We start from the raw sequence: 12,434 nt of genomic DNA on the forward strand, positions 1-12,434 counted from the left end.
TTTTTTTTTTTTTTTCCCCATTCCATTCCATTCCAATTGGTTCTGTTCTATTCTAGTCTAGTCTAGTCTAGTCTAGTCTAGTCTATCCTATCCTATCCTATCCCTATTCCTATTCCTATTCATCATTCCTCTCCACTCCACTCCGACGCTGGAAACAGTACAGCGCCCTACACGGATCGCTGTGCCGATGCAGCGTAGCAACTCCTCCTGAAAAAAAAATAAAACCAAAAGCCTACTTAGTTTATAAAAAATAAAAAATAAAAAAAAAAATCACAACCTCCAACCTCCGGCACAGCGCGCGCGGCCCCTTTAAGCCCTTCTCCCCGCCCGCCGCGCGCGGGGCGGGGCGTGTCGCGCGGCGGCGCGCGGCGGCGGCGGGGCGGGACCTGGCGGCGGCGGCGGCGTCGTGGTCGCGGGTCGGCGGCTCCGGGACTCGCGGCCGCCCAGCGCCAGCGCCAGCCCCAGCCCCAGCCCCGCGGCCGGTGAGCGGGGCCGGGAGCAGGACCGGGAGCGGTGGCCGTGCTGCGTCCTTCCTTCGCTCCGCGGCGGGAGCTGCTGAAGGTGGGGGCGCGCGGCTGGGTTTCACCGGGGAGAGGGGGACGCGGAGCCGGGCGGGTGTGCGAGCGGGGAGGGCGGCGGGGGAGAAGGTGGTAACGGGAGGTGCTGCGCGCAGGGGGCTCCCCCCGGCTGGGACCTGCCCCAGCGCATCGGTGATTTGCCTGCCGAGGCTGCGGCTCCTCGCTGGTTTTGCCCCCCACCTCCTCCTCCGGTGCCTTATCGGAGCCCTCTTGGCACATCCCACCCGTTTTCCTCCCCTCGTGCCCCGCTGTGCCCGTCTCCGTTCCCAATTCCTCCCGGCGTTGCGGGCGGGCGGCCGGCGGTGGCAGTGGCAGCCCTGCAGGTCCCGCTCCTGCCGTGTTATAACTCGCGTGTTGCTCCCGGTGAGGGTTTGGCGAGCACAGCTCCCAGACGGAAATAAACTTCTTTCTCTGCTGGAGACTGATCTGCCCTCCGCAACCCGCTCGTTACATAAACGGGTGTTTTATGGAGCGGCGGAGGAAGGTGTGTTTCTTTAAGGGGAGCTGGAATGAAGGCAGTGTGCCTGGAGGACCCGTAATGTAATCTGGCTGCCTCTTTCTGGCCGGCTTTTAAAGCCGAAGGTGGCTGTCATCGCTCGGTGGTATCGCAGCTCCTCGCAGAGCAGGGCAGCACATGACAGCGAAGCCACAGCCTCCTCCTGGAGCAGTCCCCGTAAAAACCCGGTTGTCCCCGCGCTGCTGCTTTCACAGCTTTTAGCATATGCAGATGTTTCAAAGCCTGGGAAAGTAATGACCTGCAAGCTGAAATTTCCCAGCTGCCTTACGGTAGTGGGGGGGGATTTGGTTCTGCCACCTTCTCTCTGCTGTCATGCAAATCGGCCACCTGTGGTCTTTGAGGAGGGCTGGGTGTCCTTGAGCTGCTGAAACAGCTCCCAGGCAGCTACCAGCAGCGTGTGAAGGTTGCTGGAGCTTGCAGGAGCTGCTGGGGGAACCGGCAAGCAGAGGGTGCTGAAGTCACTGGAGGTTTGTCCTGCCCGCAGCGTAGTGGTTTTGATGGGATTAGTTCTGTCTTCTGATCACGCCTGCTTCCAGCTGCTTTATTCCTGCCTGGAGAGCTGCCTCGGCTCTCAGCAAGAGCAATCTGTAGTGGTCATAACCTCAGCTCCTTCGCTGTGCAGCCCCTTAGCTGCTTGGGTTTCTGTCTGCGGCTGTTCCCCTTGCATCACTTCTCCTTTTTATCACCGTATTTGCTCATACCACACCTACCAGCTGCCCCGCCACCCAGATGCGTCTCTTGTTCTGCTTTTGTGAGAAAACAGATAAAAGCTGCCAGCCCCTGTCAGCGCAGGCAGGTTTCACACAGCACCCACAGTCTGTGTCGCGCCACCGCTGTCTTTTTTTATTTTTCCTCCTTTCTTCCTTTGTATTTGTTCTCGCTAATCTGCTATCTTCCCAGAGCAGCCTGCAAGGATCCGCGTGAAAGGTCAGTTTCTCGCAAGTCTCCTTCCTCCAGTGTTTTCCAGCCCGCTTCCTGCCGAGCTCCCTGCCTGCTGCAGGGGCTCCCCGTGGCTGCTGAGCCCCAGTAGGCTGCAGCAGGCAGCTGATCCCAGCTCATCAGGCTTCTGCAGGCTCCTCTCCTGAAAGATTTGGGGGCAAGGGGTAGCGGGGGTGGATTTCTGCTTCAGGAGCATGTGAGTAGAGACACGCAGGCCTTTCTTAGAGCAGGAAAGGGGAAGACTTAGTGCATGCGTAGCAAAGATGTTAGCTCGTAGTGTGGTATCAGTCGCAGGGGATTTCTCTTGCCAGAAATACAGTGATCTCTAATTATGTTTATCCAACTGTCGTGACAAGTGTCAGGTCTCTTGAAATGCCATCATACACATTTAATCTGTTTTGAAGCTGCTCTGGGTGCTAATGGAATTATTCCAGGTGCAGTGATTGAACCCCCAATGCAGGGGTAGTAGCTGGGGACAGGTAGATGGCTTCAACGAAGTGCTCTCTGTCTTTCAGTCCTGTGTAATTCTCCAGGCTTTGCCTTTCTGTAGTCATGTAGCATTTTCCTGGACTCTGCTAGCAGGCTTCTTTGCTGAACAGAAAGGTTAAGATTGTAAGCTTAGCCAGTGGAGACACTTGTTATAAATTTCAGGAAGCGAGCTTTTGTGTATAGCAAGAAATACTTGTACCAGCATTTGTGTGCTGTTTGTCTTGGTACCAGCAGTGGAAACTGGTGCTCTCTCGCAGGAAGCATGGTGTTTGCGCTCTGTGGTGCAGGCTGCAGGCAGGGTGTTTTCAGACAGAGCCGAGCGATGCTAATAAAGAGAATTTTTCTTGTGGTAATGCCCAAAGCATGCTTTGGCATGACCCATGCCTTTTTTTTTTCCTCTGAAGGCTCCCAAAGACCAGCGACAGCCTGGCCTATTGTTTGCTTCCTAATATATTTGTTTCAAACTGATGGTATTTGTGATAATTCAAGGCAGTTTAATAAGGAGGATCATGCTGTAGAAGAGCTGCAGGATCAGAAGTTGGAGGTATAAAACTCCTACCTCTTGCCCTTGGCTTCCACTGCCCCCTTCCCCCAGCTTCTGGCTTTCTCTGCTGAAGCTCTGAACAATGGGCAGGCCCGGAAAGTGGAGCATGCACTGAGAACCTTCTCCACGGCAAAAAGGATCAATGTGTCTCGTGTCATGCTGGTGATTCCCCAAGGGAAACGGCGAGCCTGGCAGCCAGCCCACCCAGCTGTAAATTCGCTTCCCAGTTGCAAGTGGGCAGTAAGTGGAAGGGGACGTTTGTCCCCTCTGCAGCCGTAATGTGCTAGGCAAGGTGAAACGCAGCCTTAGGAGATGGTAGGAGCAGGGAAAAGGGGAGCTGCCTTCTGGAAGCCTTTGGGGGAAACACTGCATCGTATTTATGCTGTGAACTAGAACGGCTTTCGGTCCAGCGATGTAAACTCATTGCTCTGTGAATGACTTCTCCTCATAGATGCTTGAACTTGCTAGGCTGAAGTGTGCTCCATTTTAACCTCCTGCTCAGAAGTGAACTGGGTTTAATGCCATCTCTGTCCTCAGCTTACACTGCTTCAAAATGGTTCTGGATTTTTGTTTAAACTTTAAAACTGTTTATGTTTTCTCTCAACTCATTTTCCTTCTGGTTTGTAGTTAAACGTTTCTGTGGTTTGCTGCTGCTCCTGGTTGTCTCTTGCATTGGTTTAATGGGGCTTTGTAATAAAGTGAGTGGGAATTGAAAGAGTCTGTGATCAAAACCAAGTTTGAATCTTGCCTGAGGATGAAGATAGGTGAACAAAGAAAATTGCTTTGGAATACTGGATCACTCTGCAGGACTGTAAGGGAATGTATCTTTTAAGAGGGAAATCCTGATTATGCTATGGTCTTAAAAAATAAAAAAAGATCTGATTTCTTTAAGAGAGCTTGAGAGAGTGGTGTTCTTATGCTGTAAATAAAATACAGGCCTTTCAATAGATTTGTACCTTGTCTCATTTTCAGCAGTAGCTGTTAAGGTAGCTGCATTTGAAAGGAGTTGTAATTTGGATATCTAGTTCTAAATGTATAGATTAATTAAATGCTTGAATGTCCTTAACCCATTTAAAACGTTCATGATTTTTTTCTTTGTAAATAACTTCTGAAAAGTTCTCAAGGAATAGATCCTGAAGCAGCCTGCCCTGATACAATCGCATTAAAACCTCTTTAGGTGAGGGGGGGGGGAATGCATGGTGGGTGTGTGTTGCTCTCGAATGATCCCAGATGTGAAAGAAATTTGATGTTCAGTGAAGAAGACTTACAGTAATTTGTCATCCTGTGCTGTGTGTGGGTACATCATACTTGAAAGCTGAGGCAGAAACTGCTGCAAAAATAGCCTGTATAGGTTTTCCCTCAGTGTCGGCACGTGGCCTGAGGAGAACCCCTTCTGCACCGCGACACAGGCCTGCGAGGGCGACTGACGTCTCTGCCTAAAAAAGAGAAGTGCAGAAAGTCCAGAGCAACCCTCTGGGGATGTAAAACTTTCACTCTGAGGGTGTAAAACCTTCACTTGCCCACCTGCTGCTGCGTGTGCCACTGATGGCCCAGTGGCTGCACGTGGGGGGACGATGCTTTGAACCCAGCTGCTCTCCAAGGGCCCCTCGCTCCTTTTGAAGGTGCAGAAGGGGCATCCTGCTTGCTTCAGGGGATGAAGGCTCCTGCTTTTCCTGTAATTGAAATCTAATGGTATGTCCTTATAAAACTACGGCATTATTGCAAAGAGCTGTGTGATCCTGAAATGCTGCAAGCTGCTTCTCTGATGTGCAACAAAAAATATGCTGGAAATTCATCGTAGGATTTGAGAGCAGAGGCTGTAAAACCGTACAACTCTGCTAATAGAGATCTGTTCTTTTTTTGTGGGTGTGGGGAGCTGGGTTGTATGATCGGGGGTGTGTGTTTTGGTAAGCTTATGATAATTCGAGTGAGAGACACAAAGAGGAGCTTGCTTTTAATTTCATTAGCTGCGGGACCAGCTCCAGTCAGCTGCTGGTTTGCTGCATGACTGTCTTGCAGGACTTGCATGCTTCTGAAACTCACTAAGTTGACATTTAAATAATGTCACGTTTCATTAAATAATGGGACGTTTAACAAACAAGAGCTTTAAACAGGCGAGGCAGAAATTGCTTCTTCCAGCCGCAGAGCTTTTACTTTCGCTTTTGGACACTCGGCTTGCCCAGTTTGCCGTCAGATGCTGCGCTTTCCACAGCAGAGAAAGTTTCCTGGTTGCCTTACTAATAACCACCTTTTCTCTTCACCTCTTTGAGATGTTAGTATTAATCCTAAAATAAAAGAGTGGGGGGATAAGACTCTGTAAGTTACACCTGTGTTTTTCTGGTTCCACAGAAGCAAATATCCTTTCTCCTATGCTTGTTTGGGAAGTATGTGCAATTTGTGGTCGCTCCTTTTTTTTTATTTGTGAAGGTGTGTATGTGTATCTGGTAGCTGGACTTGATGCAATTCTACTTTGTGTATTTTGGGTAACTTTTCTCAGAAGTTTGTCCCATCAAAAAAAATTCATGAAGCTCGGGTACTGCTGAAAAACGTCTTTCAGTAACTCTCTGCTGTGCTTGAAACCATGATCCATTCCCCTCCTGAGGTTTTTAAATGGGTTGTGTGCGGGTGCTGTTGAATGTTCTTTGTGTATAACTTGTGCCGTAAATCTCAAACCCAGGTAAGGATTTTGTGGGTAATGCCTGAATCAAGCATATCTGTGCGCCTGTGTCCTAAAAACATAATAGAACTGCTTCTACCCACCGCATTGTGACTCTTTTATGTGCCAGGGCTGCTCTTATCCCTTATGTATATATTCATAGCTGATACTTACTTTTTTTTTGTGCATTCCTAGGTGTGCGAATCAACCTATCATCACGGAATTGTCACTTTTATCATACTGACTTGACAACTGTTGGATGCCAGCTCGTGTCAACACCAGGTAAGATGAAAGTTAATGTGCTTACTTGTTTTTTCCTCTTTGCTTTTTAAACTTTTGTCCAAATGCTGATGACTTTTCTGTAAAGTCACGCTGTGCTGCCTTCCATATTGTTCTTCTGTGACGAGACATCTGCGTGCATTAGTTCCTGTTTCGAAATCTAGTGCTCTGAAATGCCTTATTAGGAACCGACTCCTTTATAGCCATGCCTCAGCCTTTTTCCTGATACCTCTATAACCTGTTTTTTTATGCTGTTTGGCTATCACAAGTATCACAACATGTTTTTTTCCTTGGTGTTCTTTACCCCTTACCACTCCTTGGTGGTGGTGTAGAAGCTGTTGACCTCCTTTGTCTTCTAGAGTTAACCTTGCATGATAAGCCACCTGTCCTATCTGATCTTTTCCGTAGAACAAAAAAATATTTTTTTGTGTGTGTGCCTGCTTCCAAATGCTATCCTTGAAAAGATGCCACAGAAAGATATTTATTTTTTTTTTTTTGTGAATCAGTGGCAAGAAACTACCTGGATATGTCTTTCAAGGAATTAAATATCAAGCTGTTCTTTGGACCTTACAATTTGGACTTTTTTTAAGAGAAGGGATGTATAATGAGCAGGGGGGAGTAAATCCCTCTAATGCTTTCAACAAGGTTATTATTCAGTGCTCTAGGAGAGTCCTGGTGCTGACGGAACTAATGTGAGCCTTTGTCCTGATGCTAATCAGAATAGGGATAATTCCTCCTGTTCCCCCTTCATCCCCCAGATCCTGCTAGCAGCGATGAGGCATTAAGTTCCTCTGCTGCCTCTTGCTGTGCTGGCCTGTTGTCCTTGTTTTCTGCAGCAGCTACCTTGAGTGCAAAGGCTTAACTTGAGTTTTGAGGGGTCTCGCTAGGAGTGCTCGTTGAAATCTTTAGAGATTTTCTGGATGCTTCCGAGAGGTACTTGTACACTTCACTTAAAGACACGTCTTGGTGGATGTGTGTGCTTATTTTTCATATCGTTGTGTGAGAAAATAGCTTTTCGTTGATGAAAGCTACATTGGGCTTGAAGGTAGCGGCATCCTTTGCTACATGTTGGGACATGCGACTGAAAAAATGCAAGTAGGCACGTAGGTGAAACTTAGAAGGCATTCTTCCTTTTGTCTCTTTCCTCCTTCCTTGGCAAGAGCAAACAGGTATTGTTTCTCACATGTTTTTAAAAACCCTTAAGGAGACTAACTTTTGATCATGACTCCAAAGGCCTCTAAGTCTTTCTAGGAGGAATGTATATGCAAGCTATGTATTGTTTTATTTTACATATTATGTATTTTATGTTTATGTATTTATGTTTATGCCAATGATCTCCTCCCAGTCTAAAGATTACCTGCATGGCAGTAGAGAGAAGAACTTATATGCTAGGCATATAGTGATATATGACTTAGCATTTAACAGAAAAATAGTTTACTAAAAACCATGCCTTTTCACCAACTTCTGTTTGTGGCTATGGGCAGGAGGTTGTAGAGAAGACACTGGATAGGGCTGCCATGGAAGGTCAGACAAAGGCATTAGGAAAATACCTTGCAGATCAAGAAAGGAAGGGTTGAAGTGTACCCAGTTAGCCTCTTTAGCCTTTCCTCTGCAGTACAAAGCTGAGGGGAAGATCATCTTTGTGCTTGTAAGAGCAGGTCTCCTAGCACAGCTGCTTGGTTTGTGATAGCAGGTTCTCTGGGAATAGCTGGTGACAATCCTCAGCGGATAATCTGTCCTGAGTCCGGCTGAGCTGGCCTTCTGGTGAATTTGTAAGGGGGTTTGCTGTCTTTCACTAGGGACTGTTCTCCCTGCAGGGTGTTTTGAGACCCTCTGTAGTGTCAGCATTGAACAGCGGGACAGGAGGGATTTAGACGGGCTAAAGAGCTTCCCTGGAAGACAGCAACTGAGTGCATCCGCTCAGCTAGCAGATGTGTATCAGCCTGGTGTTCTGTTTTGATGGAGCTTTTTTCTTACATGCGGAATTGGAAAGGCATGAAGTGATGATATAAAAATCTGTATGCGTAGCCCAAAAACTTGCGGTTTGAAATGTCTAGGTAAGCTGAACTCCAAGTGTGTGAAAGAGTACTGGGGAGGAGAGAGAAAAGCATCTTCTGATGGGACCCATCTGAGGAGACTGACTTAAACCGTTTGGGGCTGGGAGTCCAGAGCCAAAACTTCTTGCTAGTGACTGTACACAGGTGAGGAGCTCAGTGTCTCCCTGAAGTGAACTTGCATGGAAGCATTAGCTGCAGGAAGGGGTTTATGAGCACTTTTGAACAGGAATTTTTCTTTGATTCTGATGCGTATGTGTGGCTGGGCTTTATCTTTTTTTCCTTTGCTCTCAGTTGGCCTTTGCAGGGCATTTCCTGTGAGTGCGAGCCCTGTGCTTACAGATAGCAATCTATCACTTCTCAACGTAATGTTGGTCTTGTACGATACGGAACACCCATCCTGAAATGGGGTGGAGGTGTGTGAGAGAGAAGGAACTTGAGGCTGCAGTGCAGAAGACAGGATTCCTCTTTCCTGTTATTTTTACCCTGTGAAGTGAGAACAGAAGGGAGATGGCAGAAGCGTTTCTGAACAGACCCTGTTCAGAGTTTCCTGTAAGGCCTCGGATGCTCTCTAGCCTGCACTTACATGTCTTTCCCCCCATGTCTGCTCTATCAGTGTGGGAGATGGAAAGCCTAACACCTGGGTGTGTGTATCAGTGCTGGCTGCTCTGCTGTGGGCACACCAGCATCCCTCCAAACATACCTACAGACTCTTCTTGGTTTTAATTTTTCATCCGTATTTATCCCTTAGTGGGAAGCTAGAGTTTTTAATTAGCATAGTTTAGCCATTAACTAACACATCAAGGGTCAACGTGGGTGGCAATATGTCTCACCTCACCTCTGGGTGGGAGGTGGGACTCAGCACAACATGAGGGTGGTATTTCCCCTTTGATTTGGGTAGGGAGTCGTGCTTCTGACTTCTATGCTCTCTAAAACAAGCTGTGGTGAGGCGACCTGGGTTCACGTGAGATGTATAGCTTGACTTGATTCTTCTGTACAAGGGGTGGGACCTTCACATGAAGGTGCTTGGGGGAATGGGTGTCACCCATGTCCTTGCTGTGTCTGCTCACAGAAATCAGCAGTATGGTTGGTCTGCCATTTACTGGTCTGAATCCTCTCTTTTTTCCAACAGGAAGGGCTCTGCGGTGAGGTAAAATGCAGACTTCTCTGGTTCAGCAAATCTGTCATAAAAGTTGCAAAGAAAGACAGCTGTTTGTTAATGGGCATCATAGTTATTGATGTGTAACTTATAGAGAGGGGTTTTGGGAGCAGAAACTCACCTCTATATCGGTAGAGCAGCAGTTTTATGGCAGCGAGAGTCTGGGAGGAAGCCGTTGATGTGAAATATTCATCTGAAAAACAGCTTGTTACAGAAACCTGTTGTAGTAAATCTCCTGTTTGAGAGGTATGTCACCTGAAGATAGGTCTGTTGCAGTGTAGGTTGAAACCTGTCATTGCCTCTTTTTTAATATGGATGATTTGCAGGAGGTGTTTGTTAGATTCTTCAGAAAAACTTGGGCTCTTTTGAACTAAAACGAGGCTGCGTTGCATAATGTGTGAAGTTGAACAGGAAGATGGGAAAGTAGATGTGTATACACACAAGACTTTTGAAAGGGACTGAACTCTGAAATTGGAAGAAATTGAAGCATTTGAGCCACTGAATGTTAAACAGTTGGCACTCATGCTTCTGGATTCTCTCAACCTGGATGTGAAGGTAATGCCTGGGTGTGCGCTGCCTCTTGCAAGTCCCTCTCTGTTGCCCTGCTTGCTCTGCATACCTGTGCCCATTCTTCTCTGCCATCTCCAGCAGGGTGCTAGTGCATTGGTAGGCGCTGACTGAAGAGGAGGATTTGATCAGAAATGCTGCTTTTTGCAGAATTGTGCATTTGCTGCAGCCTCTCCAGGTGTTGCTCCAGACAAGTGTTACTGAATTTAAGATGTGATTTCTCTGAGGTACTTAGTGACAAGGAACCATATTTGCTAAAGCAAGCTGGTATGTAACAGTCCTCCAGTGTTCATGTGACTGTGGCATAACAGGTTCCTGCTGTCTCAAGTGTACCTTGTTATGTGTTTTTTTTTTTTTTTTTTTATTGCAAGTGTTTAACAGGCTCCAAGTACATAGAGGAATTTTGCACCACCTTTCTATGTAAAGTGGTACTTCAAGCTATTGAGAGATATTATTTGGCTTAGGCAATACAGCACCTTAACAAGGACAAGCACATATCCTGAATTCTGTGTGGGTATAGACGTAGGTGCTGTACAGCACCTCAGAGAAGTTCAAAGCATCACCACTTTATTCACTTTCAGAACTTCATGCTAGGCGCTCTGTTCATATAATGCCCACAGGTGGGAGATTTTACAGGATGGGTGCAGTAAGGAGTGCAGTTTCTTCTTTTGTCGTTCAAGACATGAAGAACAATATTAAATGTGAAATCAATAAATTCTATCTATTTTGTTTCCTCTAGGACTCACGATCATCCTAGCATTCTTTCTGTGTCCTTTTCGGATACAGAGCCAAAATTGTTGTACGTGATGGTAGTAGAATTTGCTGTAAGTGTAGCAGGCAGCCTGTTTTTCAAGTAGAGGCAACTTTTTGGAGAAGGGTGAGGCTAAGGAGGAGGTGATAAGGTATTTTAAGCAGGCCTTTTGAAGCTGGCTTAACTCATTAGTTATGCTGGGATGAGCCCATGAATTCAGTAGTGTTATTTCAGACCTGCACCGTGAAGGCGATTGTTACACTCTGTATGTGATGCGTGAAAGACTGCTGTGGAAATGCTCTCTCCTTTTCAGAGAAGAGAAATAAATGAGAATATTGGAAATAGAGTACATGGAGTCCTTTGGTGAGTGTGCTCAGCAGTAGGTGATGCTGGGCCTGCCACCCAGGAATCGGATGCTGAGGAGGGTATTTAAGTTACAGTGACTTTGAAAACAGACTGCTCAGGAGGCTCTATTAGTCTTTAAGGAAACAAACAAACAAGGGAGGTTAGGAAAGGTGATTAGTCCAGGCAGCATTAATGCAAGCTTTGCACAGTGCCATGCATGTTGTGTGGCTGTTGCCTGGGCTTCTCTGCGTGCTTCCTGCCAGTCAAAGCCTCTGGCATCTGCAGGAAATGGAGCAATGAGCTGGGTGAGCTCATTGATCACATGAATTTTTTTCACAGTAGATCAATTTCCTTAGCTCTGTGTCTGTCTGTAATTGAGATGTAATCTATAGCATGCTAGGCAATGCTCTCAGACGGGGACACAAATGACAATTAAAGGCAAGTAGCATGCAGTGAAGGAAGGGAGGGGAAAAAAGAGCATTGAAAAATGTAAGTAATTATAACTAGCCCATTTCTTCTATGTGCATAAAGGTTTCTTAAGTTCTTGTCCCATATAATGTAAAATCATGTTTGCCCAGAAAGACAAATTTTTTCCCTTCCTGTCGTCTCCCCTTCATCCTCCGATGAAAACAAGCATTATAGTACATAAATCTGTTAGGATAGATAAAGCATTTCCATACGTATAAAGATGTTGTTTTCAAACACCTCTAAAGTCTCTCATGCTTTCAGTGGTAAACCCAGGGATCAGGAGTATTATTTGTCTGTAGATTTTCCTTTTTAGTGTGTTTTGCAAAAGCTATTTTAAGCAATTCAATCCTGTTTAGCTTACTGATTTTAAAAGGTTAAACCTGTTCTTTTTCCCTGATATTGCTGTGGAGAAGATGTTGCTGGGGTGAGGCTTACCCTTGGATAGCTTGGCTGTGTTATTTATAGGTAGCCCTCTGTAACCTGGGATGAACTTCTCTGATGCCTTCTGGGATAAGAAGGGCTAAAATACAGAAGCTAGAACTCATTGCATAAAAATTGTATGTGGATTTACTTCCACAATTAACGTCCATTTCCAGTGTAATGTGTGGCTGCTGCGTGCCTTTTACTGCGGTGCGCAACTTCATTATGTTGTGGTTTTTACAGTGTGTGGCTGTAAGGCTGCCAGGCTCCCAGCTGCTTGCGAAGGGCTGTGCCAGCCACCCCTGGTGTTCCAGGTGGTGCCTGGGGAGCCCACGACCCTGTTTTTGCATGGGAGGATGAGAATTTGTGCACCGTGTGTGCACAGGGAGGGGTGGCAGATGTGGGCATCACTGTATCAGGGCACACGTCTTCGTTCATCTGGTCATTTGGTCTCAGGTAAGTGCCAAACTCAGGAATACGGGGCTGCTACGTGGCTTGGAAAGGAAACTAGGTCTTACTGTGGAAATGCTCTTCTCAGCTGGAAAACATTAAGGTAGGAAGAAGCAGAGTGGGGTCCCCACTGCTGCCAGTGAGCTGGTGATGGGCTCTGGAGTGCCTGACTTTGCTTTTGGTGGTGTTGCAGACTGGAGATGCACATTTTGCTATAG

General features: G+C 46.8%; 1 protein-coding gene across 3 annotated transcripts in view; it reads left to right on the top strand.

Moving 5' to 3' along the window:
- Positions 1-396: 396 nt before the first annotated feature.
- Positions 397-12,434, top strand: part of SUSD6 (sushi domain containing 6) — a 77,794-nt gene continuing 65,756 nt past the window's right edge. Inside the window, exons 1-2 of one of the 3 annotated variants that reach the window (XM_084519497.1) lie at positions 397-561; positions 5,919-6,005. The gene's annotated coding sequence lies outside the window, so the exon portion shown is untranslated. Of the gene's footprint in view, positions 562-1,865; positions 2,023-5,918; positions 6,006-12,434 lie in introns of those variants that run through there. The other 2 variants (XM_084519494.1, XM_084519495.1) reach the window with 2 other exon arrangements.

Source organism: Aythya ferina (genome assembly GCF_964211825.1).
Source record: "Aythya ferina genome assembly, chromosome: 5".
Lineage (NCBI taxonomy): Eukaryota > Metazoa > Chordata > Aves > Anseriformes > Anatidae > Aythya > Aythya ferina.